The sequence below is a fragment of the Myotis yumanensis genome, unplaced genomic scaffold, assembly GCF_028538775.1.
Source record: "Myotis yumanensis isolate MYYU_CA2020_CCGP unplaced genomic scaffold, mMyoYum1.0.hap1 SCAF_8, whole genome shotgun sequence".
Lineage (NCBI taxonomy): Eukaryota > Metazoa > Chordata > Mammalia > Chiroptera > Vespertilionidae > Myotis > Myotis yumanensis.
This window is the reverse complement of record NW_027223759.1, coordinates 1,780,313-1,807,085: the sequence shown is the minus strand read 5'-3', so window position 1 is coordinate 1,807,085 and position 26,773 is coordinate 1,780,313. Positions and strand designations below refer to the sequence as shown.

The window sequence follows — 26,773 nt, the reverse complement described above, 5'->3', positions numbered from 1 at the left end:
TTCGAGGCGGGCCTAGGAATAGGGCCTATATTCATTTTCTTCCCAGGCCAGAGAGCAGGAGGGACCGGGGTGGGAAATGATCCTGGAGGAGACAGTCTGAAGACGCCCCCTCACCACTGCACTCCATTTCTGCCCAGCTCCCAACAGTACTTGTGGGATGAATCCATACGACTGCCCATGGAGTACGGCTTTCAAACATGCCACCCAGACTCCACTGCCTTAAAGAGAACTCCTTCTGCTGTAGGGCAGAGGGATTCTCTCCTTCTACGGGGCTGTGTGTGAGCCTGATACGGCGTAGACGTGACTCGGCGTCTTGCGTCCTCACATCCCGCCTTACAGAACTTAAGGTTGGGCTGTCACATTCACCAAGACAGGTGATGCAACAGAAAGAAGGCCAGGTCACAGGTGGGCGTCGCATCACACCAAGCGTCGCCCATTCTGAGGCCTCGCAGGTGAGTTAGGATGAGCGGATTCATGATGTTTGGTGTCGACCATGGACGTTTCTGATGAAAGAAACCATGGAAAGAAAAGGCATGCATGTTCTATTCCAAAGGAAGGGAGTATGAAATATTTAAATATCCATCCTACGGACTCATATCCACCATGAATAAATCAGCAAGGCCCCTCCTAAGACACTCCCTCCCCCTGGCAAGGGTTCGTTAAAGAAAAGCTCTTTGAACAGCGTGGATCAGTAGAATCTCTGATTCCTTGGTTTCCTCATTTATTTTTGACATTTGGGGACTGGAGGTGTGCAGCAATCAGAATATCATTACTTCTTTACTTAGAGTTTCCCAGACTCCCCAGAGCCGGTGCCATTAAAGGAAAAGGAAATGGAGCAGAAGAGCTAACGTCTGTTTTATTCATGAAAACGAAGGAATTAGTGTTGGTGGAGAATGTACTAACACGTAACATATTTGTTGATTCTAGTAGCACCGCCCAGGCCACCCCTGAAGAAAAGGCAAAAAAAGTGGTCAGGGTAACATATCATTAGGAGAAACAAGTGGAAAGCATTAGTAGATATCGCTTGAAAAGATCTTCCACACCCACTCCTGGTTTCATTAAGAGAAGAACCTCATCACTGATGTCTGTCTGTCTGCATTTTTCTGAAAGGGGAGATGGTGATAAACAAGGTCGAGAGAAGATAGAGGGGATAGAAACAGAGTTGCTACGGGTTTTCAAACGTGCTCCAATCCGAACCCTATATCCTCTAGTATCACTTTTATCATCTGCTAGAGGCCTGACGCACAAAAATTCGTGCAAGAGTAGGCCTTCCTTCCCCTGTCTGCTGGCACCAGCTTTCCTCCAGCACCCGGGACCCAGGCTTCCCTCCTCTGTCCGCCGGCAGGCACCCGGGACCCTGGGCGGCTTCACCCAGGCCCTGACTTTGTCAGGAAGGACATCCGGAATGACGTCCAGAAGACATCCAGTCTAATTAGCATATTACCCTTTTATTAGTATAGATTTTTATCTATTACACACCCCATTGCCTGTGTCCACGGTGACACACGCATGTAAGTTTTTAGGTTCCCCGCGCCTGTAGGCGATGCCGTCCCCGCAGAGGCCCGCTGTCTGCAGAAGCTGCCGAGCCACAGCGCAGGCCAGGAGCCCTGTGCTGAGTGGGCACCCGGCCCCTACAGTGACCCGGCTTCTGGGACCCGTGTCGTCGGCGGGAGTCACCGCCTCCGCCCTAAAATGCAAGGACGGCTTTGGAAGTGGAAGCCAACGACAGAGACTTGTCCCAGAAGGCCTTTCACAAACCCTGGCCTCCTGCACCAAGTGAGAACCCAGCGGCATCAAAATAACAAATAAAACCATACGCAGGGCTCCCTCCGTCTCCGATTCAAAAGCATCAAACAGAGTCAACGCAGACCACGGATCCCGATGGGGCGGCCTCGGCTGAGACCCGGCACTGAGAGAGTCACCAACCGGCAGCAACAGCAGCAAGAAGCACCACTGACGGACGGGCGACCGGCACCGGGCCCTGCGTGCGCTGCTCGGGACTCCACGGACCCAGTCAGGGGTGTTAGTATCGAAAAAGCAGAGCATTTAACCCTCCGCTCCATCTCCCTCGCCTGTAAAACACAGACAACCTCACTTCCTTTGTAAGATTCTGGGAAGACATTGAAGACCCCATAGGTGAAGTACTGAGCTCTCAAGAGCAGGTGGAGACAATAGTAAAATGGCTTTTGTTAAAATATGGTTAGACTCCTGAGGCTGACACAGTTGCATAAACACTGAAATGTCAGCGTGTGAACATAAAATACAGAAACCCAGCCCCCGGGGGCCAAGGACACAGCCTGGCTGGTCGCACCGCTTGGGGAAGAGGCGAACGGGACACACAGCAGCCGGAGGGGCCGCGCCATCGGCCTCAGCAGGTGCCCACGCCGACTCGGTGCAGCAGGAAACGGCGAGGAATCGAGCAGCGCGGACCGTCCGCATGCACCGGAGGAGACAGGACCCACGCGGGGACCACAGACCCGTCACGGGGACCGACGCCTGCGAGACGGAGGTGAGTGGAAACAACACACCGCGCACTCAGGAGGCAGGAACCTCCGAAGAGTAAGAGCTGAGGAACATGTGCTGAGCGTCAGATTTCAGACAGATTTCAGCGTCCACCTCAGCACCAGGGCGAGGACTCCGTGAAGGTGGCAAGGCTGCCCGTGGCCTGTCCCATCAGCACTGTCTCCCCTGGAGTTACCCGCGCCCCCCCCCCCCCCCCCCCGGTCCTCCACCCGCTCCTCCACCCCCTGCCCTGGACTATCGGTCACACGGGAAAAACAGCACGTCTGGCTCCACTGTCTACACATCCTCCTCGTGGGCCTACAAATTGAGCATAAAAAATTGAAGCTCGGATAAAAATCACTAATAATGGAAAAGCAAACTTACCAGAATGCTTTCCTTAGACTAAATCAGACAAAAGTGTCTTAAATCACGGGCACGGATAGTGAACAACAGAGGAGATACGAGAGCTTCCCAACCAAAACCAGCCAAACCTCACCCTCAAATGGTTTAGGAAAATACGTATATACACATGTACATCATTTCTGCACATACTACACACACACACACACACACACACACACACACACTTTGAGAGCACAAATGATAACATGAGATAAGATATCACCAATAGGATGATGTAGTTAACTTCTTTCAAATGTATTCTAGGTTTGAAATGATTTCCAAATAGTTATAAAGAGAAGGCTAGCAAAATATATTCAACCATATAATAAAATGAAAGTGAAATTTCAAGATATTTATTTCTTCCTGTTGAAATTCAAAGAAGATTATTCTAATAATACTATTATCATTATCTACAGGAGTGTTCAAAGAATGTAAAAAGTTGCAGTCAGGCCTGGCCAGGTAGCTCAGTTGGCTGGAGTGTCATCCCAATATGCCAAGGTTGTGGGTTCAAGACCCAGTCAGAACCAACCAATGAAGGGATAAATAAATGGAACAACAAATAAATCTCTCTCTCTCTCTCTCTCCGTCTCTCCCTCTCCCGTCCCCTTTTTCTCTCTCTCAAATTAAAAAGTTACAATCAATGATGAAAACTGGTGAGAATAGAAAACTGTTCTTTTTTTCTTACATAATTCCCCTACGTACAAACATAAATTTCTGACAGAAACCACTAAGAAAATCAAACTTAAAATGATTCTATTCGACTAGGCACAACTTGAGTTTGCAAAGGTATGAAGTAACAATAGCCATACTTAAATATTTTATTTGCTTTCCCTTTAAGATTTCCATTGTAGTCAAAGCTTCTGAAATGTAATCAGAATTTCAGTGTGTTCTCTAAGGAGTACACCAACCACAGCCGTGGCCTAATATTTCTGGCAAATTTGCATGCCCCAGATTCTCCTAAATGAGGGATATCAGCACAATTCAGGGTAACCTACTTTAAGGACATACAAACAAGTGCCTGCGCAGACTTTGGGAATGTATGTGTATATCTATATCCACATTAATAAAAGTCTCCGCAAGCAATGGCTTCATCTAGCACCAACACCCTTGAGGTTGACTCCGGCAGATTAGGAGGGAAACGAAGCTTCGAAAGGAAGCCAGTTTCTGGATGGGCTACATGAGGTGGGAACGTAGGTTTCCAGGTTGTTCTATTCATGTTCCAAAGTCCTGGTTAACAGACAGGCTCCGGGCGGGAGGCGAGCCCTTGGTGCCATGGAGGAGGCTCCCTGCGCGCTCTTCCCCCGAGGGGGGAGCACAGAGAAGGTTGGGGCGTCTCCACAGATTCTCTAAGCAACGACTGCCACAGGCTCGGCTTCAGAACATCCCCCGAGAAGTGATCGGGACAGGAGAGGCTGCTCAGCGATCTCAGGAACCACAGTGCCGTCCAGGCCCTGGCCGCCAGCCCGGAGTCAGCACTGACCGTGCGCACCGCCGTGGGCCCTCCGTGGGCACGGGCCACAGGGCCCAGACTTCGCTGGCGATCGGGGTGGCTGACCATGAACTCCCTTTCCCACTTCTTGTTCTCTTTTCCTGTGGCTGTCATCAGCCCTTGGAAGTAGGTGTAAGACAGACACACCTGGTACTACGTTTTGTAATGCACCGTATGTTGCAATAAGGTTCCATCGACGATACAAGCGAATGTAAAAGCAAGGGATTACATTCAGGAGCCTAACCACCTAACTCAGTCGTTAGCGAATCAATACGACATCAGATATTCAGTTTGAGACATGGTGGGTCTTTTCCTGTCCGGCACCTGACTGCACAGAAGGTGAGTCATAGAAGGGTGAGCTCGGGATGCCCGCACCTCTCCCGGTTCCAGGCAGAGCACTTCCCCCGGAGACATGAGGAACTGGCATTAGGGACCATGGTTAACTCGACGGCTCCCAGGGCTACTGGCACTGAGCACTTCATGGGTCCAGACTTGAAAAAAATAGAAGCAACTTGTGCACACAGACATACACGCGCGCACACACACACACACACATACGCGCGCGCACACACGCACACAGACACACGCAGGCACACACATGCAGGCACACACACACACACATACACACACTAGCCATCTTCAGATACCCCCTCACTGGTGCATTTCCATGCAACTCCCACACACAAACGCCTTAGCTCTGCACTTTCTTGGAGAAGGAAATCACTTCTCTGTGGGTGGCAAAAGCACTGAGATTCTGCAGGTTATTGTCTGAATAAACATAAAAACAACATTCCTTCATAAATCAGTGGTTATTCATCCTTCAAACACATATTATGGCCAACTGGGACCTTGTGTGTGAGGAGCGGAGTCCCCAGAAAGGAAAGAATATAAACCAGCACCAGGTCCCTGCTGGGGCAGTCACAGGGAGAACAGATCAGAAACCAGACATGCCTGACTCCGAACCCCAGGAACCCCAGGCCTCCCCACGCTGAGCTTGCATCCACATGAAAACAGGTGACAGGTAAGCAGTGTAATGGCAGGTGGGGAGAAGGGAGACTGCCCAGGTCACCACAGGGCCAGGAGCCTCAGGTCAGAGGCGATCTGTGAGCTGAACCTGGGAAGGAGTGCACACATTGACAGACACATTTCTACTGGTTTCCCAAAGAGTGAAGTGGACGAGAAGAGGACAACAAAAGCAAAGGCAAGATCTCCTGAGGATTCATGACTGTCCAGTTTCCTGGAGTAGAAGGTGATGGGTTTATGATGCTCTCCAGGCCCCTCCTGCTGCCCCAAGGGTAACAGAGCCTCCTTCACAGCTGCCTAGTACTCCATGGCGGGAACGTCCCACACAGAACTTTCATCCACTCGTCTACTGATGGGCACTTAGGCTGTTTCCAGATCTTAGCTATTTATTGTACATACACCACGCTGCTTAGCTCTTGTATATACGGGTGCATATATTCTTTCTGCTTTGTGTTTTAGGATCCATTCCCAGAAGTGGGGTCGCTGGGTCAAACTGAGAAAGACAAGTATCACATGATCTCACTTATTTGTGGGATCGAATGAACAATATGAATTGACCAACAAAATAAGACCCGACGCAGGGAGGCGTGGAACAGACGGCCATGCCCCGCTGTGGGGTTGGGGGTCAGGAAGAGATAAACCAAAGGACTTATATACTAATATGCACAACCCAGGGACACAGGTAATAGAGGGGTGAAGACCTGAGGGAGGAGGGGAAGGCTGGGAGGGGGGAATGGGAGACATCTGCAATACCATCAACAATAAAAAATATATTAAAGAAAAAGAAGGTCATGGGGACATATGAGGACCGCGGCCAGTGGTGGTGGGAATAGCGAGTAGAGATAGAGGTTTGCGGAGAGTGAGATGCTGAAGGTTTGGACCAGGGTGAACAAGACCAGGCCTGGGATGCACTGGAGAGAGGAAGCACCCAAGGCCGGGAGAAACGGTAAGAACTGCAAGCAAGGAGGCCACAGGGAGCGAAGGCCAAACTAGTGTCGGACAATGGAAGTGGCCCGCTCCGTCAGAGTCCACATGCTAAATCTCACTCATTGGTGGGATCTAATGAGCAACATAAACTGATGAACAAAAATAGGCCCCGAGACATGGAAGCACAGAACAGTCAAAACTCAGAGGGAAGGCAGGGGAGGGTGGGTGGGTGGGAAGAGATCAACCCAAGAACTTGTGTGCAGCTATGCATGACCCATGGCCACAGACAATGGGTGGTGAGGGCCGGGGGTGGGGGCGGGGGGCGGGCTAGAAGGGTCAATGGGGGAAAAGGGGAACCTATGTAATACTTTCAACAAGAAAGATTCAAAGAGAAAAAGGATAGCTACAAATTGGGAGTGCAGTACACCAGCATGAATACTGTACCAGCCGAGGTGATATACGGTGTTTACTGCTGGCCCGTGGAAATCTAGAAGTGAACAATCGTGGGCACTTACTCTGGGGTGTCCTGAAGTTTATGTCATGAGAATAGAACAAAATGAAGAGGCTAGTTACTTCCTTTGCAGCCTCGGCTAAGCCCACACCAACCTCCCTCTCTCCCTCCCCCCTAGAGCTCTGAGACATACATGCATTATACTCAATTATATTCTATAATGGCCAGTACTTAACTGAGGTCACAGTGTATGAAATTTCAAAATAATGAAGTAGAAGAATTGTCGGTCATGTTCGAGAAAATTCCGACTTCTATAACCTAAAGCCGCTGCGATCAGAGGGTAGATTTTATAATGCACAAGTTCCCTCAAATCGTGTTTCCCATAATGTGGCAAACGATTCCTGAGTCACCTTTCCTATAACCCCTTTTATTTCACTATGTAACACTACAGACCATGATATATTTCCCTTTTAAAGACATTTAAGCTTTAAGAAAGATTTACTTAAAATAAATATAATAAAAGCTGTGCAAGTGATACCCAGATATTGCCAGTGGTACAATAAAGACGTAAATGTGAGACTAGTTTTAGGATGACACTGCCCACGTAGATTTCAATACCCACTAAACTCAGTGGACAGGTCAGTATGGCCAAGGCGGAGAAATCCTCTACTCAGCTCATCATCGTCAAACATGCTCGAAAATGCCAGGGTCAACCTTAAACGGTTTGACTCAGTGGATAGAGCGTCAGCCTGTGGACTGAAGGGTCCCAGGTTCGATTCCGGTCAAGGGCATGTACCTTGGTTGCGGGCACATCTCCAGTGGAGGGCATGCAGGAGGCTCTCTCATCAATGTTTCCAACTCTCTATCCCTCTCCCTTCTTCTCCGCAAAAAAAAAAAAAAAACAAAAAAAACAATTAAAAAAATGTAAAAATAAATTAAATTAAATAAAGTAAAATAAAATAAAATGCCAGGGTCAAAAGCAGAAGATAGGAAAAGCACAGGAGGTCAGTTGAGAGGGAAAACAAGATTTTAAAAAAATCAAAGTAAATTAAGGACAAACCTGAAGGATTCTAACACATGTACTGTATGGGTAATAATAAGGAAAGAAATATGGAACAAACCAGTCATGATCACAAACATACAATAAGAACGGGGGCAAGCTTGACAAGCACTCAGAGAAGGAAAATGAACAGCTATTTTTTTCAAGCTGTTTCTGGCTTGTTGATGAATGAACTGATTTTACATAATTATTCCACTCTCTCCTGGACACGCTGCCCATTTCTCAGCGACGCTATGATAAAAAAAAAAAAAAAAAAAAAAAAAAAAAAAAAGCTAGAATAACTCAGAGACACACATTGGCCGTAGTGGTAACTACTTGGGTAAATTGTCCAAATAATAGTGACCCTGGGTTATACAAATCAAATTACTGAATTTCAAAATATGTGTTGTCTTCCAACCCAAGTTAAAGGAATATACATCATGCTCATTGTTCATGTTGTAGCATGAAGCTGTGTAAGTTTATAAACGGAGAGACCTGGTACTGGGATGATACACGCTGAGGGTGCGCAGTTTCACCTCCCAAGGGTGGGGTGAGGGCAGGAAGGCGAACATTCATGGTTTGCTCTCCAGATCTTGGGAGTATCTGGATCTTTTAGGAAGGAACGCAGTCACGTGCAATAACTTAATTTTTTTTAAAGAATGAGTTTTCCCGAAAGCAAAAGGCAAAAATTCTGCTACAAACTTTTCATACAAATATCTTGCCTTATATGAGGTACAAATTGTTTAAAAGCTTCAGTAACAGCTTTACTCGTCCTCCCAAAGAGGGATTTGCTGAAGGAATCCCACAGAGCTGATTTCACAGGTTCACGTTTTTCAGGAAAACAAACATCCCTCGTAAATTAGAGGATGCGCTGAGCTCCATTCCCATGGGTGGGTTTCTCCGAAGGGAAGAGGAGTTGGATGTGATCCGCTCGGCACCGCTCAGCACTGCTCGGCACCGCCACTGGGGGACTGTGGGACTCTCAGGACACCGGTGCTCTGATGTCCCTCGGGAAACTAATCAGCTGACACCAGGGCCAGCGATTCTCGGGGGGAGGGGGTGGGGAGGTGGGGGGAGTCGCTGCACATGGGGGAGCCGCAAGGACCTTTAAAACATACGACCTGAGACTGCTCAGCCAGCCAGACCTCTCTTTCCCTAGATTAGCAAATAAAAAATGACAGCCGCCAACACAACAACAGCTGTCCGGTGTAAGTCAAAATCACACCTATCTTTTTGTCAGATCAGCAAAAAAATGGTTTTGGCGTGCCACAGAATTTCACAATTAGTATGTGTTTCATGAGATGGACAAAGTCGAAAATCGCTGTATTAGACCATTGAAGACATTTTTAGGAACTCAAAAATTCTCCTGATAGTTATGAAAAAACGACAGCATCTCCCAAACGGACTCCACACTGCTTGACAGCCTTCCTGAGGGTTTCTCCGATTCACAAACGGCACAGACCGCAGCAGTCAGCAAGCAGTTAAAGAAATACTTTGCATTTTCTGTCTGCTTTACGTAATTCTGAGCAGGAGTAACTGCCCTGTTATTTTATGATTGTTTTTTCTCGTTTATTAACTTATTTTATGGGACACAAAATGAATGAGAAGAAAATCAGTCATCTCATCCAACGGCGAGCCTCATAAAGTTTCTCCCTCATCAATTACGGCAATTTAAAATAAACAGCCAGGTGAGATTTTGGCCGACACTGAAGGTTATCTTGCCAAGGTGCAAAAAGGGAACAGTGAGAAACTAGCCATGAAAGGGCCACGGTCATAAAATCAATGTTGTTATGGAGCAGAACTTCATTCTCAGAAAAAACACTTTTTGTCCCATCTTCTATGCACGATACTAATATATATACATACATCAAACACTACATATAACACAAGTCTACCAATCTATTTAATAGCATTTTAAAAATCATACTGTAAACATGTCTTTATAAAACATATACTGAGTCATGCAATCATATAACCAGGTACATTATTATATGTTATAAATAAAATAAGTGTCCTCGCCCTGGCCAGTTTGGCTCAGTGGATAGAGTGCCGGCCTGTGGACTGAAGGGTCCCGGGTTCGATTCCTAGTCAGGGCACATGCCTGGGTTGTAGCTCGATCCCCAGTAGGGGGCGTGCAGGAGGCAGCCAATCAATGATTCTCTCTCATCATTGATGTTTCTATCTCTCTCTCCCTCTCCCTTCCTCTCTGTAATCAATAAAAATATATTTTAAAAAAAGAGTGTCTGCAGCTCGCGGCCATGGGACTCCAGCAGGTGGATGCACCTTAGGGAACGCACACACCAAGGGGCAAATGCAGCCACGGATTAACGCGCCCTCGTCCTGGGGGATGGACGGCGCCTCAGTGGCATTCATTTTACTTGAAAACAAAGTGATGCAGTAGGAACTCAGGTTAAAATGAAGGTGGACTTCCAGAACCCGTGCCTGCAGCGGGCGGATGCTCCTCTGGGGCTGGGTGGAGGCCGCCCAGCAGCTGGCACACAAGAATGGTGGTCTGAAAGGTGTTTTGCATGAAGGAAGGTCTGCAGGAGCCAATGTAGGAATCCCAGCAGCTTAAACCGCTCAGCACAACGTTACATTACATTTCCCTTATTTTACAAATGTTGTTCCGGGAGACTGATCACCCCATTTAAATTTCAATTATTAACATGGTTGGACCTTAAAAGTCTCCTTTTTCAATGTCTCAAGCTGTAGACAAGCCCCGGGACACTGTCCTGTAATAGACATGATCCACGGCTCTGCAGCCTTTCCCCAAAGGGTAACAGTGATGTTAGGGCACAGGAAGCTGGGAAAACTCCAGGACGAGGGGAGAGGGGAACGAAGACGCAGAGGTAAACAGCAGTTTGCAGCCACCCAGTAAACCCTCTCCCTGAACCAAGGACACTCCAAGTAGATGGTTTGCACTGCTCCTCCCCCACCCGAGGGCAAATAGCTTAAATCTCCCTCCTCAGGGAGACAGACACGGAAATCCCGTTCCTCCCATCTGCCAACCACACCCAAGGGCAGGCAGATTAGAGAAACAACCCGTTTTGGTTCATCAGCATAAAGCTCATGAAAATTGTATTGACCCGCCCCCAAGACCTCCCCTAAACACCCAGACTTTTAACCCCTGAATATGAAGGCCCCAGTGCGCTCTCCCTTCCCCCTCTCCTGCCCCGCCCCCCATGTAACCCCTAATCTGTGAGGGACTCCCGGGGAGCCATGGGCAGGGACAGCTCCTCAGGCAACCCCCCTGGGCCTGCCTCCAAGCCCCCCTCTTCCCTGACTTCCCCGGAGCCACCAGCCCAGCTCGCTCTCATGCTGCTTCTGTGCCCTCCTGGTCTCACTGTCCTGAGTGCCTTTGCTGCGGCCAATACATCCTCGCTCGCTTTCTCCACTTTCTCTCTCGATTGAAATCTCTGCGTCAAGAAGACGGGACTGAGGTCTTGTCTCCTGGGAAAGTCACTGGCCAGCACCACTGACTCATCAGGCAGCTCATGGGCAGGCTTCCTCCTGACACTGGGCTGGAATCTGAAGATAAGGCCACTTCATTCCTTCTACAGACCTTCCCCCAAAGGCAGGCCCGAGAGAGAAAATGCCACTGATTCAGCTGCAGAGAGCAGCAATTTCGGGAACTTATGACTACTGGTTCTCCAGGCCTCCAGGCAATCTGATAAGAAGAACAAGGAAAGCTCATGCTGGGCTCGGTCAGCCCAGCAGACAGTGTGGGCTGGGAACCTGGTGCCATGGGGGACACACAAGGGAGAGGGACTGAGTGACCGAAACCTGCGCCTTCCAACGAAGACCCTGCTCGTGTTCCTCAGTGTGTTATGGGTTAGCTCAGCGAGATAGACCACCGACTCAGAATTTAAATTTAAGAGCCTTTATTAAGCTGGCCAGCTGACCACAGCGCGTCCCTCCCCGTCTGGGAGCCTAGCAGTATGTGGCGCCGACCAAGGGTGCAGCAAGATCTTTTATTGCAAAACTACACAGTGTTAGAAAAAAAAAGAAAAAACCAACTACAAAGCATTTCATTAGCTGTTCCTTAGAAGTTCATAAAAAGTTCATAAGCACAAAGGGGAGGTAAACGGAGTCACACCTGGCTGGAGCATATCATAACACATTGTTTTTCTAAGACAATCTAGCAATTTTTCTCCGCCAGGGTTCCGGAGCCTGACACAATCGGTAACCTTTTCCAGGCCACAGTCCCTCCCCCTCCCACATTCTGTAACCCTTCCAGGCTGCAGTCCCTACCCCCACATTCAGTAAGTTTTCCATGTCGCAGTCTCTCCCCCCAGCACAAGTGAAGACCCTGCTCTGTTCCTCAGTGAGGACCCTGCTCTATTCCTCAGTGAGCTGTAAGGTACATGCCGTTATTTATCTTCACGTTCCATTCAGGAACAAAGCCCTGGAGATGCTGAGCCGTCTCCCCAAGGCCCTGAGCCAGGACATGCCGGAGCCAGAAGCAAGGCCACACCTAGTGGCACATCTGCTCAGGGGCCCCTTTACCGGCTCCAGGGTGCGTCTCCATCGCTCACCGCAGCCTCTCCCCAGATCCCTGCTCCTCAGGGGCCAGAGCAGTGATGGCGAACCTGTGACACGCGTGTCAGAGGTGACACGCGAACTCATTTTTTTGGTTGATTTTTCTTTGTTAAATGGCATTTAAATATATAAAATAAATATCAAAAATAGAAGTCTTTGTTTTACTATGGTTGCAAAGATCAAAAAATTTTTATATGTGACACGGCACCAGAGTTAAGTTAGGGTTTTTCAAAATGCTGGCACGCCGAGCTCAAAAGGTTCGCCATCACTGGGCCAGAGGCTCTCCCTCCTGGGACAGGGAGGCCCCCCAGGGAGAGGGAGGCACCCTCCCCTCACACCCACTCCCCTACTCCTCTGGCTGCAGTGCTCAGGAGGTGCCCTAAACTCCATCCATATTCTCGTTGCGTTTCTCTCTTGTTCAAAAAATCCCCTTTTGTGTGGACTCACATGTACAAGAAACAGGCTAAGCAAAGAGGACAGCTGCCGGGCGACCCACTAGGGCAGCGGTTCTCAACCTGTGGGCCGTGATCCCTTTGGCGGTCGAACGACCCTTTCACAGGGGTCGCCTAAGACCATCCTGCATATCAGATATTTACATGACGATGCATAACAGTAGCAACATTACAGTGATGAAGTAGCAACGAAAATAATTTTATGGTTGGGTCACAACATGAGGAACTGTATTGAAAGGGCCAGAAGGTTGAGAACCACTGCCCTAGAGAGAAGCGATGTGCGGTGGGGACCACGCTCACGCGCTCCGGTGACGTCAGCGCGAGTGGAAGCTGGGACTTGGGTCATGTGGCCACGATCCTCTTCCTCGGGTTAGGTCTGCTGGGAGCCACGGTAGGTTTCCTACGAAAGTCTCCAAAGGAGACGAGCAGGGTCCCCGGGTTCCCATCCAAGCCCCACAGGAATGCGGCTTCCCTGTCACTGCCCAGGTCAGGAGGGCAGCCTGTTCTGCAGGGGAAGGGATGCAGGGACCACCCCCACCCCCCCACCCCCCACAGACCCCCCACCCCTCACCCCCCGCAGCTGCCTCTACAAGAACAATCACCCCTGAGATCAGCCCTCAGCATTTCCCGGTCTCTCCTGGGACTGAGGCTGTGATCTCACAGCAAAAGCAGCTCAGGCGGCGTGCCCAGGCGTCTCTGCCATCAGGGGTTACTCAGCCGCAACACGGGAAGGTCTGGTGACTTGGGGTTCCTCCATCTATACCCACTCTCCCGGTCTCTCTCTCTCCTCTGCTATTCAAGTGCTGGCTGCCCCTGTCCCTACCCACTGGATCGCCCGCTCTCAACACCCACATGGTCACGGGCCCTCACACAACAGACTGCCTTTCTCCTCCACCCCTAGCGTCCCCCCTGGGTCCCCCACTGCTCTTCCTCACAAGCTCAGCCTCCCCAGCCTTCGGCTTCCTCTTTCTCACCCCCAGCCGCCCCCCCACCCCCAGAGCCCCCCAAGCCTGCCCGTGGGGCACTGCTAGTCACTAAGTCTCTTAGCCAGGCCTGGTTTCCCTTGTCCCCGCCTCCTGCATTAGCACCTAAAACACCCCACTCCTGCTCCTGCAGGTTCTCAGCACAGGTCATTCTTGCCATTAGCACCGGGACACGGGCTCAGAGCGAACTCCTCGCTCAGGCCAGCGCGTTACCCAGACGACAGGCTGAGGCTAACTCACCAGAAGCGAACATCTGGCAGAACATAACTCAGCTGCTCATCGTTCCCGAGAACCAGTTCTAGGAAACCAGGTGTCACGAGCAGCTCACTGCAGACCGCAGTTCTCACACCTGCGCGGAGGGCCTGCAGTCCCGGTGCCTGCGTGGCGCCTTCTCCCCGTTATCTGTCCAAGTTAAACAGGGACACGCTCGCTGTCTCAGGCCCCACGCTCCACGTGACTCAGCCCCGGCTCTGCGGTTCCTGTAATGCTCCTCAAGGAATGTGTCCCGCTGCCAACGCACTGAAGACCCCGCAGAACCAGACCGCAGTGACGTCACGCTATGGATGGATCATGTCAGGGATTTACATTGCAAATCTTTTTATTTTCATTGAATAATGTATTTTTTTTCTCTCAAGGATAAAGATCTGCTTTGTTCAATTTTATTTTTTTCTTAGCACCAGAACCTGTCACAGCACAACGCCTCAACAATTTGCAAAGAGAGCTGGTTCCGGTCTGTCTGTTGAGGTGTATTCGGTGTCTCAGAGTGTGCCTTTTACAGTCTAAAACGTGGGGAAATAATTTTGCATTGAGAATCTTCAGGTCCAAGCAAGACAGAGCTGTCCTATTTCTCTACCTGCAATAAATGCAGAGTCTCGAAGACAAAGGGCCACACAGAAATCATGTCATCCCAGAACACGTCTGAGATGTGCATAGAATCCATCCGCCTCAGAATGAATTCAGTTAAGATGATTGACCTATTTACTGTATTTAAAACTGAAATTTGCTGATTTGAGTAATAAAATATTTTTGCAGAGTAATAGCACTAACTATATCCAAAGTATACAGAACCCCGGAGGGGCAGGAGAGTCAGAAGCTGGGAAAATTCCTTGGCGAGAGGAATGGGGAAACTGAGGCAGAGAGCTGAACACACTGGTGAGCCATTGACAGCAGGTGCGGAAGGTCGCCTCCCTGGAGACAGCGTCTAGGCCTCAGTGGTCTTTCAGCTCCAGGCCCAGAAAAGCAGCAAAATCAAAACCAGCTTCACAGGCTGAGGACCCCCTGCCCTGGCACTGACCAATCAGTGGAGCCCCAGCCCTGGCACTGACCAATCAGTGGAGCCCCAGCCCTGGCACTGACCAATCAGTGGAGCCCCTGCCCTGGCACTGACCAATCAGTGGAGCCCACGACCTTGAAAGGACACCCTGGAAGCTGATGAATATTCTCCTGAGATCTCCCCTAAAACCTCCCCTAAACTCCCAGCCGCTACAAACCCTCAAAGCAAAGGGCCCAGTGCGCTCTCCCCCCCGGGGTTCTCCCTCCCATGGGTACTCCCTCACCTTCCCCCGCAGGCCTGCACCTCCTGGACTCTGAGGGGCCCCAGGAGAGACTTGCAATCCCAGCTCACCCTGGGCTCACCCGCCCCCCAACCTGTCCCCAGGCCCCCGTTCTCTGACTCTCAGGAGCTACAGCGGCCCCGCTTGGCCTCCACCCTCAGCCCTTCCTCCTTGGCTGTCCCAGCTGCAATCAGCGTCCCCTCGGAAGCACCTGGATCGCGTTGGGAATCCTTTTCTGCATGAAGTCAAGAACCCATACGCCATGGCTGGGCCCAGGCCAGTGGTCGGCAAACTGCGGCTCGCGAGCCACATGCAGCTCTTTGGCCCCTTGAGTGTGGCTCTTCCACAAAATACCGACTTCTGCGCATGGGCCACGAAGTTTCAATCGCACTGTACGGGGGGGCCCGCACGTGGTATTTTGTGGAAGAGCCACACTCAAGGGGCCAAAGACCGCAGGTGGCTCTCGAGCCGTGGTTTGCCGACCACGGCCCCAGGCAGACCCACACTGGGCCTGTCCCCTTTCGGGTAACACAGGCAGTCTATACGTTTTCTTTCTTTTCTTTTAAAAATGTTTATTTATTGATTTTTAGAGAGAGGAACAGGAGGAGGGAGGGGGAGAGAGAGAGAGAAACATTGACTTTGCTGTCCCACTTACTTACGCACTTATTCATTGGCTGCTTCTCGTCCAGCCCTGACCTGGAAGAGAACCCACAACCTTAGAGCATCTGGCGATGCTATCGGCCAGGGCCTATAAATGCTATTTAATAACCTAAGTTATTTCCTAAATTCTTATTTCAAATTAGAATACCACTTAATAACTGTTCTCATAAAGTCACTGTCTCAACTGAATTTCTAGTTCAAATGGGTTTGGAAGGTAAAGCAATTCATTATTTCACACAACAGTAAATTCAGAAATATGACAGGTTGACTCAGGGACCCAGCAATGCCATCAAGTCCCCGGTTCTCTGCATGTTTTTATTCCATCACTAATGCATTTGCTTTGTCCTTGAGAACAGAAGATAACCCTGCAGCCATTGCCAGCACCTACTCCGGACAGGACCCAGGTGAAGAGCCAGGATGCCTCCTCATCCAGTGTCCCCTTCCACAGAATAAACAAACTCTCACTGGCCCGCCTCCCCGCCCCCCCCCCCCCCCCCCCCCCCCCCCCGCGCTGTCCTCGCACGTAATTCATTACCTGCGACTGAGCCAAGGAGCAAGGCCACCCGCCTCCTAACCAATCACTGACAGTTATTAAAGTATATTTTTAAAAACTTAAAATATAGCTACCTATCTATAGACATATCCACATATAAAAGCAGTATCTTGAAGCAGGTATAACTATTAGTATATTTTCAAACGAGTGATAAACATAAAAATATTTCAAAACATGTGCAGCCAGAACAATGAGATAAGAACAATGAGATATGACAACAAATATCTGCAACTTCTAGAAGGTGACAAGCGCTATTAAGAGTATTGTTTGTGCGTGTGTGCACACGTGTGTGTGTGTGTGTGTGTTCCTACAGTCAAAATTAAAAAGGTACTAAATGCAATTAGGTGCTTATGAAAGTAACGATGTTATTGTTTCCTATCCAAGTTCAAGGGCCCGCTAGAGTATGGCACAGAGAGCCCACTCCAACTTCTCGAGATTCCAATTACACGCTCATTAGATCTGGGGAAATGGAAAAAGGAAGAAAAAGAAGACGGCAGTTTCGAAAGATAACTGATACGGCTACCGTTCTTCAACTTCTCTAAGCGACTACTAATGATTATGCTCATCAACAGGAAGACAGCCTGGCTGGTGTGGCTCAGTGGTTGAACCAGGAGGTCAAGGTTCTATCCCTGGTCAGGGCACATGCCCGGGTTGCGGGCTCCATCCCCAGTAGGCGGCGTGCAGGAGGCGGCCGATCCATTGCTCTCTCATCATTGATGTTTCTCTCTCTCTCCCTCTGAAATCAGTAGAAATATATAAAAACGTGAAGGCAGAAAGGGGACGCCGCCCTGTTCCAACAGGAGCGAGCTTCCTGCCAGACAGTGCCCGGGGCTCCACACCGCCTGGTCTCTGCCACTTGCTCTGTCTTCACTTTCCCCCTGCTGCCAGCCTGGCTCATCCCCCTCCTTCGCCCAGGACTCCCCTCCCCGTGCCTCCCCAGCCAGGCTTCCCTTCCCGATGAGTGAGCCCCTCCCCGCACACCCTCCCCCTGCATCAGGGAGGATGTGGAAATCACCAGTCCTATTGCAGTCCATTTAGTCCAGTGGTTCTCAACCTTCCTAAGGCCGCGACCCTTTAATACAGTTCCTCATGTGGTGGTGACCCCCAACCATAAAATTATTTTCGTTGCTACTTCATAACTGTCATTTTGCTACTGTTATGAATTGTCATGTAAATATCTGATATGCAGGATGTATTTTCATTGTTACAAATTGAACATCATTAAAGCATAGTGATTAATCACAAAAACAATGTCATTATATATATGTTTTCCGACGGTCTTAGGCGACCCCTGTGAAAGGGTCGTTCGACCCCCAAAGGGGTCGCGACCCACAGCTTGAGAACCGCTGGTTTAGTCCATCTGCACTAGGTCCCTGCTGCTACTGAAAGCACATCACTAGCCCGTGCGGTGCTCAGTGGGTTGGAGTGCGGTCCCCATACACCCAGTGGCGGGTCCCATCTCCAGGGCACATTGCCAGCAGCAACCAATGAGCACACGCCTGGGGGGAGCAACAGGTGGATGAACATTTCTTTTAAAAAGTACACAACTAGAAATAAACACAAGAGGTGCTCAATAAACATTTATTTAATTCGATTGTTTCTTATGAGAATCCCTTTCTTCATGGCTCATAGTTTAAACATGGTTACATTTTCCAGAATGAGGGGGAGGGACCGCAGTGTTCATGACCAATTGAAAGCAAACGGTATCATACTGAACAAGGAGGGTCCAGAGAAAGATTTATCCTATCAAGTCACAAAACGTTTTTAACTCCCATCTGTACTACAGGAAATCTCACATTTCCCAAGTAGTCACCACTTTCCGGGTTTCCTTAATTTAAGCAGCTGAGCCTGAACTGTCATAGGCTTCATTTAGTAATGGCTCTTCCTTTAGAAAGGATTAAAGACAGTATTGGCAATATAATAGCTCTTTTTAAAAATGTGTTTGTATTGATTTCAGAGAGGGAGGGAGAGGGATAGAGAGAGAGAAACATCAAGGATCAAAGAACCGTTGATCAGCTGCCTCCTGCCTGCCCCCCTCTGGGGATTAAGACCACAACCCAGGTTTGTGCCCTGAGAGGGAATCTAAACTGTGACCTCCTGGTTTGTAGGTTGACATTCAACCACTGAGCCACGTTGGCCGGGCTGTAATAGTTCTTATTCGCTGCTGTTAACAATTGTAAGGCTTTTCTCCTACACATTCAGACGCACAATGGAGGCATTGGAACAGAAATAATAACGCACAGCATTTCAAAACAACACCTACTCCGAAATGTCAGTAGGGTTTTGCCATTTCAGGTGACATTTAGAGAATTTCGAAGACAGTTCATTACTCACGTGAGTCCTTAACAATTCTCTCAAACTATATGGTGCCAGACGACACAGCATGAGCAGCGTCCTCTCACCGACGCTCCTCGGTTGAAAGTAAGGTGGTTATACAACTGTCCGTTACGGTGCGCCAGACTTGCTCTGTGTTCATGTGCAAGGCCAGCGATGATCGCATTTGCGCTGGACACGTTTATGATTTAGTTGTAGATCCTCAAGGAGGTGGCAGGGAAGTTCCACCGTCAGCTAACGCCCTGCGTTTCCTATGGAGGGTCTCCATGGCAGACACACACGGACTGAGTACAACATCCAGGCTGACCTTCAAAACCTCTGCAAAGTCCTTTGTCTTCTTTAATGAAACTCTTATCGGTACTAACCAGCCTGTGCTTTAACTTTCCCACGTGGGAATCCAGGTGAAGGAGCCAGTGGCTGTTAAAATGTGACTTTGAAATACGGCCCTCCCTTGATTGTTGTAAATAATTATGAGAGAAACCAAGAGGCTAACACCACACTTGGTTTCCCTTATGTCAACTTTTAATTGCCCCAAACTTGGAGACTTGCTACCACAGTACAGATGGCTCCATTGCTTTTTTTTTTTTTTAACTAAGATGCTGCCTAAATTTAAATACAAACCGAGAAAGAGCTGAGTTACCATTTGATAAAATATTACATAACTATTGGAGAACGTTACACAGCCAAACCCTTAATGATTCAGTTTACAGGTTACTGGTGCTCTATTGTTTTATTCTGCCAAACCTCTCAGCTAGCAGTTTCTCAGCCACGTAAACGACCAGCCTCATCTCTACAAGAGAGCGGGCTGAGCCCAAATCATTCATCTGCGCTTTGCTGGCAGCTGTGGCAAAGCTTAAATTCTCTGAAATTCTCGGAGGACCTGTGGTTGGCGATTCAGGAAACAGGTCCACAGTCACATCTTCTAACTGCAAGAAAAAGCGGTACAATTGCAGGAAAACCCTGCACTTCCACAGGACCCTGGCTTCAATGGACCTTATGAACCGGCCAGTAATGTACATTTGCCTGTGGCTCTACTGAAGAAAAGCAAAAAAGGCCTGGGAGGTGGGGGTGAGGGGTAGGGGGTGGGGTTGGAGCTAGTCACCTGGAGAGCAGCTGCTGTGTGTGGTATGCACTCTCTGAGCTAGAACAGGAGCAAGGCGCAGTTTCAGCCTCAGGCCAAGAGGAAGTCCTGCCCCTCTTTATCTGGGGCGAAGACTTGGAATGAGGGGCCTTGCCTGGGAGAGACCACAGCACCAGAGAGAACCTCTACTATCTCAGGGCAGGCGAACTGTTTACTAAGCCTCTGCTCTTGTCCCAGGGCAATGACCCTCTGAATCCCTGCAGGCACCTCCCCTCACCCCTCCCTCAGAATGTCTGATCTTCAGCGCCACCTCAATCTCTGAACCTCCCAGGCCTCCACTCCCTATTGGGGGCGGGGAGGGGGGGTTCCCATCCATACGTATGCATGCGGTTTGCTCACTGCCAACCTGTCTCATGTCTATTTGATGGCTAGACCGGGCCCAGGAACCTTGAGAGTCACGTTTGCCCCCCCTCCCCCGCCCCGACATACCTCCATGACTCTGTCATCATCAGAGCCCAGAACCGAGAATGTGGCACCAGATCTTTCCCACGACTTCCTTCACCCTTTACAAGTGCAATGAAAAACCTAAACATTCCTCTATTGTTTAAAGATTAAAAAAAAAAAAAAAGCCACAGATCTCTAGCAACAGTAATCTGGAAAATAACTTCAAATGGATGGTTAAAATTGGCTCAGAAATATCCACTAATGGAAGTTACTTTTCTCTATGGAAAATGTACCTATCACAATAGAGAAACACCAAAGGAAGGCATATATATATACATATATATATATTTATGTAAAGACAGAGCGAGAAAGTGGGGGAGGGGGAGTCGCCTACAGCAGGGGAGTTTCTAAGGTCTATTCGGAGCCTCCTCTTAGAAGGCATGTGACCAGGAGGTGCGTGCTTCTGTCCGCATCATGTTATCTGTAACATCTCTACCACCTTAACAGCTGACAACAAACACGAAAGGAAGGTGGCCCCTGCCCCCTAGGCAGGCCCTACGAGGCGCACCCTAGACACTACGCAGTGTCATTTGAAACGCCTGTAAACACGCGTGATCTTTGCAATGCAGCACAACATACAGTGGCCATCACAGCTGTGACATAAATTCACTTACTTATCCCTATCATGTGAGCAAACGGGCGCAGCCTTCCCGAAGCATCCTTAGGTGCACAGCACCGAAGGGAGAGACTGACTCCCAAATTTCCATAACGATACTATTCCAACGAAAACAGAAAATGAGCATTTTTCTCCGGCGTGATTATTGAGCGAACTGACTGTCTTTCCATGAAAAACAATCCTGCGTTGTAAGCATCGTTAGGGGAGCTGGAAACATTTTCTGAGCATAAAGCAAACATAAAACTAGCCAATCACAGAGCCTTTAAAAAAAAAAAGGTACAAACACCGTTTTCTAGCCTAACTCTGGAACAATGACTTGTAGCCATTATTTATAAAAAATGAAGGTCTGATTTCAATTGCATATCTCCCCTGCTTGGAAGGAACGAGATTTCTCTGTTCAGAGTTTATACCATTTTTCCTCTTCCAATTTGAACATATTTAATCTCCCATAGGAACGAGTCGAAATTTCCTGATCTCGAATTGCATTAAGGCCAACACTATTAGATCCAGGCAGTCTGTTACGTTCAGGGGCAGGGCCCACGGCAGCCATGCCGGTGCTTTTGAATTTAGGACCAAATTCAGATAAAGTAACATGTTTCCTCCTTTCGAAGTTTTAGGAAATTAACGAATTAATTTGGAACATGCACCAGTTCATAACTGGTTCCTACCGCTACCCTCTTCATCCTTAAGGAGGTCTGTTGTGGCCGCTGGGAAAAGGAAGTTTGTCCATCATACATGTATTTTCGTCCCTCAGGTGTTGTTTCCAAGAACAGAGCCAGACTCTGCCAATGTACCTGGTAACATCTCAAAAAGACAAGCTTGAGCCGAACTCGGAACGGTCCCGAGCCTAAACACAAACTGAAATAAAATGAAGGAATTTGCTGACTGTTCTTTTCTGTTTGAGAGAATGACTCAGCTTTAACCATAACGCCATCTCACCCAAGAGGCTCAGAAATTAACGCGTATCACACTTTAGTCTAATGAAGCTTTAGCTACGATTGAAATGCAAAGGCAATACTTTCTGTAAGTTAACCGCGGACATGCCGCATTCTGTGTCTCTCCATGTTAATGCTACTGTTATCTCTAGCATTTCAAGTGAACCAACTGAGCCCGAAACCCTGGCTTTTGCGCCTAAAACCCTATGAACATCATGTCATCTGTTTAATGCTTGCAGGGGCTGGTGATTACGAAAAGGAAGGTTCCTCTACTTTGCGAGCGGCAACACGGAAATCACAGGCAAGCATTAGCCAAGGGGGGCCATCCCTTCTCGGCTCGCCCTGGTCAGTCCCGCACTGATAGGCACCGTCGCAGGCGCACCGTCCAGAGGAAATGCAAACGCGTGGTGTACTTCACCGTTCTTACCCCCAACTCACGGGAGCAGACTGACGTCCCTGAAGGAGGAAAGAAAAAGGGCAAATACACTCTCTTACTACATCGAAGAAGGATGGGAACTGCAGAAAGGCTCTGGGTTCCTGGGACTCAGAGCAGCAGGGCCAGAGCGCTGGGCACAGGTTGTGGGAAGCACCGAGGCCGCCAACGCCAGGCCTGCAGGTGATGAGCAAGGAGACCCTGTGCATCCGGATCCCTTCCCGCAAACACACTTTAATTCCATGACCCAAACCGGTACCATCGGAGGGCTCCTCACTGCTTTATTCCATTTAGGGGGAAACCATCTGCTCTGAGCTCAAGCCTGCGCTTCTCACTGGCCATGAAAACAAAGAAGGTCAAGGTCAAGGGAGGGGAGGTTCAGCCAGCCCAGTCCCTGCCGGGGAGACAAATCGCAACCAAGTGTGAGCATCTGCAGACTCGGCTCAGCGACCAGCCTGGGCCACTCCACTCCAGGGCCACCCACCAGGAGCCGTTCCCACTCCCCCGCCCCTGGTCCCTCTCCTGGGGCACATCCCACTGCGCTCCATGTCCAGCTTACTTTTTAAAAAAACATACTTTTCAATGGGGGGGAAAGGGGACATAGGTACTACTATTTGTAATACTTTAAACATGAAAATAAAATTTAAAAAAATAAAAATAAATACTTTTATTGATTTCAGAGAGGAAGGGAGAGATGACCCATCGATGAGAGAGAATCCTGGACTGGCTGCCTCCTGAACGCCCCACTCTGGGGATGGAGCCTGCACCCGGGCCCGTGCCCTGACCTCCTGCAAACTCATTAGTCACCAGAGCCAAATATCAACAGTACAACGATTGAGATTTCTTCTGAGAGCCAAACTTTTTAAAATTAAACTATATAGGTGGGTACATTGTTATTAACTTAATTAGGGTGCTCCTAAGGCTTAGGAAGAGCCACACTCAAGGGGCCAAAGAGCCGCATGTGGCTCGCGAGCCGCAGTTTGCCGACCACGGTGCCTGGTTCCTAGGCCGATGCTCAGCCCCGGAGCCAGGCCGGCTGGGCTGCTCAGTTTCCCTTGTTGCCAAGAAGGCGGATCTAGTCCCTCAAACACGCTCCCTGGGAAAGGGGGAGCCCCTGCGCGCCCAGCAGCTCCCTCCCACCCGCGGCCTCCCTGCTCCTCCAGCCAGGCCCCAGCTCCCAGGGCCCTGTCCCTCCTGTGGGTCCTCGAACTTGGGACCAGTCCTGGGGCGCGGCTCCAGGAGGCTCTGAGGACGCGGGGCAGGGCGCTGCGGGGCTGCGGCCAGGAGGCTGCGGGGCCGGACCCGGCGCGGCGCCCCCCGGTGCGGGGTTTCTGGCAAAGCGCCGGGTTTTGGGGGGACGGAGGGAAGATCTGCAAACCGGACCCGCGTACAACTCCCCCAAAGCTCCGGCCGCCCGGCGCTCCCCGTGTCCCCTCCGCCCCGTCGGCACCCTCGCACCCCTTCCCCGCGCGCCCTGGAGATGAACACGTGGGTCCTCACCAGAACCCCCCAACTTCCATCCTCCCGCGGGTGCAACGCTGCCGCTTTTCTTAAAGCGGGGCCCGAACCAGGGCCTCGCACCCCCGGCCGATCGCAGGGGGCTCGTCCAGCTCTCGGCGGGCGCCGGGCGCGGGTGTCGGGGTGCAAGTGCCAGGAGCCGAGCTCAGGCCCTGGGTGTGCGCGCCCCCAGCGGGCTCCAACCCCCCAGCCACATGCCCATCCCCGCTCCCTGTCCCAGGTCCCAGCCAGCGGCGTAAACACACCCCGAAGGAAGCCGCCCGAGTTCCGGGGAGCCCCGAACGGTGCGGGGTTCGGTCCGGCCGGAGGCAGCCCCTACCCGGGGGAGGACCGGGTGGAGGGGCCGGGCTGTGGGGCAGCGACACCGGGGAGGTCTCCGCACCCGCCCGCCGTGCGCCCTCCCGCGCAGCGCCCGCCAGAGGAGCTGGGGGACCCGAGCCAATGGGGACCCCTGGGCGCCGCCCCCAGCCCGGCCCCCCCAGCCCCGCGCTTCCCAACATCCCGGCGCCCCCAAGCGCCCCCACCCCCCCACCCCGGGCCGCGCTCCGCCAACAAAAGGGGGGGGCTCCGCGGGGAAGTTTCCCTCCCTCCCGGGCGCCTCGCCGGGACACAGGACGCCCCCTGGCTCCGTCCCGCCGCCCGCCCCGCGCGGCCCAAGTTGCACAAAGGCTGGAGGGGGCTCCGGGAGTCGGGGCGCCGGGTCCCCGCCTCCCCGTCCTCCCCGTCCTCCCGGAGGCACAGCGGTCAACAGGTCCGGCCCCGGCCCGGGGTGAGGAGGGGGGAGGGGAGGAGGGGCACCCGCAGCCCCGCACGAGGTCCTCGGCTCCCGTCTGCCCGCTGTCGGCTCGCAGCCCGCGCCCTCCCTCCCCTCCCGCCGGGCGGACCCCCTCCCGGGGCGCCGGCCCCCCGAGATCGCCGCCCCCGGGACCCCAGCCGGTGGATCGCGGTCTCCTCGTACCTTACGGCCGGTCGGACGCAGGCGGGCCGCCGGCGGGAAGCGGGGAGCCGGGCGCCCTCCTCCGGGACCTGGGCTCCGACCTCCGCCCCGAGGCCGCCTCCGAGTCGCGGCCCGGAGCAAAGTTTCCGCTGCGGCCGCCGGGCCCCGCGCCGCCTCCTCCTCCTCCGCCTCCGCCCGCGCTCGCCCTCCGCTCCCCGCTCCCCGCTCCCCGAGCAGAGCGATCGGACCGCGGCCAGACCACACCGCGCTGGCGGCGCCGGAGCGGGAGCGGGAGCGGGAGCGGGCTCCGGGCCGCGGGGGGACGGGGCGCCCCCTCTCGGCCAGAAGGGGACGCGCTCCGGGCCGGGGACGCCCCGAGGGTGCAGCCGGGTGTGTCCTGCGGACCGGGACCCGGGGGCGGGGAGGGGACGCGGGAGACACCGCCCGCGAGGCCGGGCCCCACCTTCCCGGGTTTCGGGGAGACGCAGACACCGCCCCGCCGGGTCCCCGCTGCCCTTGGCGCCTCCTCCCGCCCCGGGCCGGGCGGTCCCTTCCTCCCTGTGTCCTAGGAGTTCACACCCGCTGCTGCTCCAAGAGGAAAAGCCCGGAGCAGCAGGAGCCCAATCGGAACCGCCTGCCTCCTGTGGGACCCAGGACGCGCTGCGCAGTGGTTACTGCTGCCCCCGCCCCTCCCCGCCTCCTGGCACCGGGACAGATGTTCCCTTCACGTTTTCTCTTTTCTTTAAACGAAGCCCGAGTCTCTGCACTTTGTGACTTCTTTTTCCTCTCCTCCTCCTCCTCCCTCTCCTCCTCCTCCTCCCTCTCCTCCTCCTCCTCGCCCCCCTCCTCCTCCTTCTTCTTTTTTTCTTTTTAATGAAAACTGCCCCAACCACCAGGTGCTGCCCCTCCGCCCCTTGGAGGTGCTCACCCCGGACCCTGGCCCAGGGAAAGGGCCATGAGCCCTTCTCACCCTGTCACCCTCGGGTGGGAAGGAGGCAGGAGGGGACCCGATAAGCCTGTCTCAGAGGATGAGGATGAGAGGAGCTTCACGGACGTTGGGAGACCTGCTCAGGTGTAACTAAGTTTTATGTGAGCGTGGACACAGATGGATGGGGGGGGGGGGGGGGGGGGGCATTTGACAAAGCCGGCAAATGGGATGCATTACAGCAGCAGCCAGGGTTCGAGTCAGGCAGCCAGGCTCACGTCCCCTCCTCCTTGGCCACCTGTGCTCTAGAGGACACTCCCTGTGATCGCCCTGCCAAAGGGGTTATATAAGGGGGTTCACAGTCACCCCCACATTACAGGAGCTGGAATAGTGTCCGGCTCGGACATAGGTCGACAGATACTTGGTTCTTACATCCCACACTCGTTCGCTGTAATTAGAAGGTGGTATTGGAGCTCAGACGCCATGGCTCAGTGGTTGAGCATTGACCTATACACCAAGAGGTCAGCGTTCAATTCCCCGTCAGAGCACATGCTGGGGTTGCAGGCTCCATCCCCAGTGTGGGGCGTGCAGGAGGCAGCCAGTCAATGATTCTCATTATCGATGTTTCTGTCTCTTTCTCTCTGAAATCAATAAAAATGTATTTTTTTTAAAAAAAGAAGAAGGTGGTACTGGAAATTCCCCCCAAGACCTTGTCAACTGAACCCATTTTCTTCTCCCTGATGCTTTTTCCATTAAAAAAAGATACAGCGTCATAGATTCTGGAATGAAAATTGAGTTTAGGGATCCCCTAGCTCTAGCCGAACTTATGTTCGATACAAGGCAACGGAAGCCCAAGTCTTAGGGGACTGGCCGAATCTCACGGGGAGGTGCTCAGGCTGGGACCCGAAATCGGGCGG

General features: G+C 51.5%; 1 protein-coding gene across 3 annotated transcripts in view; it reads right to left on the bottom strand.

Moving 5' to 3' along the window:
- GULP1 (GULP PTB domain containing engulfment adaptor 1) overlaps window positions 1–25,124 on the bottom strand; it is a 147,408-nt gene extending 122,284 nt beyond the window's left edge. For 2 of the 3 annotated variants that reach the window (XM_070421662.1, XM_070421664.1), the window contains exon 1: window positions 24,953–25,124. The gene's annotated coding sequence lies outside the window, so the exon portion shown is untranslated. Of the gene's footprint in view, window positions 1–14,047; window positions 14,067–24,952 lie in introns of those variants that run through there. The other variant, XM_070421663.1, reaches the window with a different exon arrangement.
- Window positions 25,125–26,773: the final 1,649 nt, after the last annotated feature.